This window comes from Balaenoptera borealis, assembly GCF_965194805.1.
Source record: "Balaenoptera borealis genome assembly, chromosome: 4".
Taxonomy (NCBI): domain Eukaryota; kingdom Metazoa; phylum Chordata; class Mammalia; order Artiodactyla; family Balaenopteridae; genus Balaenoptera; species Balaenoptera borealis.
This window is the reverse complement of record NC_138861.1, coordinates 30,909,238-30,911,518: the sequence shown is the minus strand read 5'-3', so window position 1 is coordinate 30,911,518 and position 2,281 is coordinate 30,909,238.

Genomic DNA, 2,281 nt, shown 5'->3' with positions numbered 1-2,281 from the left:
GGACTCTCTGTGCTTCCTGTACCTGGATATCTGTTTCCTTCTTTAGGTTTGGGAAGTTTTCAGCCATAATTTATTCAAATACATTTTTTTTTTTGACATTTGGGGAAAACTTTATTGCTCTTGATGGAACATAGCACCAGTTCAATGAATAAAAGATTGTTAGGATTAGTCACCTTTAATCAACAATATGCATTTATACGAAAAGTGCTTAAAGCCATAGTTCTGGAAAAAGTTTCTCTAGTTGCGGCGAGCGGGGGCTACTCTCCGTCGCGGTGCACAGGCTTCTCATTGCAGTGGCTTCTCTTGTTGCGGAGCACGGGCTCTAGGTGCACGGGCTTCTGTAGTTGTGGCACACGGGCTCGGTAGTTGTGGCTCACGGGCTCTAGAGTGCAGGCTTAGTAGTTGTGGCGCACAGGCTTAGTTGCTCTGCGGCATGTGGAATCGTCCCGGACCAGGGCTCGTACCCGTGTCCCCTGCATTGGCAGGCGGATTCTTAACCACTGCGCCACCAGAGGAAGTCTCTAAAGGGGTGTTTTTATGTGGGAGTGTCCTGTGTATTCTGTGTGTTCACTGTTTTTGGTGCAAGGACTGGTTTTGGTAGGGATGCCAGCCACGCCTTTCCTAAGAGTGTGCTGGCTGTTTGCCCCTTGGCTAAGGGGGAGTGGCTGGTGTTGTAATGTCTAGGGCCTGTGCTGGATGTGAGCTGGGGCTTCCTCCTTCCCCTGTGGCTGTCACCGCCCTGTCAGGGGCAGGGCCTGCTGCCCCGCTGTTGGAGTAGAAGCCCTGAGGGTTGGGTTTGGTCAGGTCCCCTTGCCCTTGGGTGTGTGCCCTGCCCCAAAGGAGATGTATGTGCCACCTGTGTAGGCATCCACGGTTCCGCTTAAAAGCAACCCAGGGCCACATCTCTTCCTCTGTTGTGTTTGTCCCAGATCTAGTGCTAGGCTGTGGTGTGGAGTGGGCTGGGACTGGGGGTCGGGGCGTTGTGTCTGCAGGAACTGAGGTGGCTGTGTTGTTGCCTGAGATCTGGGCTGCCTCTGGGGCAGACTTCTCCCTGGATCTGTGTGCCCAGGTCTGGTGCCAAGCCACGGTGGGAAGAGCCAGGGCGCTGTCTCTGGGAAACAGCTGCCGCCTGCTCCTGCACGCTTCCTGGGCCCGTCTGCCCGAGATTCAGAGCTTAGATGCTGCGCGCTCTTGCGGTGCCGCCCCGAGCGCGTGCTGACGATGTCTGTCACGGCTGGGCCGCCGGCCCAGAGCACGTGCTGACAGGGGTCTCAGTGGCTCTACCTAGGTCACTCCCCAGGCGCCCCAGTCTGTCTCTGTGCAGCTAGACCGAATCTTCGCCCAGGTCTCACAGCAGGCGTGCGAGTGGGCAGGAGTGGGCAGGACCTGGTTGGTTGACCCTTCGTATTGGGAAGTGTGCGGTGGTGGCAGCTGCCAGCTCAAGGCCTTTTCTGCCCTGACCGTTAGCATGCCTGCAAGCGTGCACACTCCCTGCGAGTGAAGTCTAGGCTTCTCCAGCCCTCCTGTCTGTCCCAGCAGATTTCCTGATAGGCAAGGGGTCTCGTCTCCTCCTTGCAGGACCCCAGGACTGGGACGCCCAGATTACGAGTCAACCGGCTCACTCCTCTGGGCGAGGGTCCACCCATGCGGACCTTTTTTCCTTACAGATCTCTCCCAGGAGCACAGGTCCCGGCCTGATGCTTTTTTCCCGCCCTACCCAGTTACATGGAGATCTTTCTAGCAGCTTTGGTCGTATAGGATTTCTTCTGCCAGTTCCCAGTTAGTTTTCTGTGAGAATTGTTCCACAAGTGGGTGTATTTTTGATTTGTTTGTGCGGGGGCGGGGGGGAGGTAAGCTCTGTGTACTCCTACTCCACCATCTTAATTCCCCTCCTCAAGGCAAATGTCTTTTAAGAATTTTTTTTAAAGTGTGTGTGAAGGGGGGGAGATGTCAGAAACTAATGAATTTATAAAGGAAGAATAAGTTAATGAATGGACATAAATATATGCTGACAACAATTTATAAAAGGAGAGAAATAATGTTGTATATACATTATTTCTGTAAGAGAATAGTTAGATCCAAAACGTTCTTTCACAGTTTGTATGTGGCACCGAGGTTAATAATTTCTGCCATTTTAGTAGATTTATTTTGCCACATTTGCTGGCATAGAATTGGATGTACTCACTCTTGGCTTTGGATTTCTGAGAAGGCTTTTCTGTTAGTGGTTATGCAAACATTAATAGAATGGGAAGACCAGCATCCGGTCCTTCTGCTCTGTGGC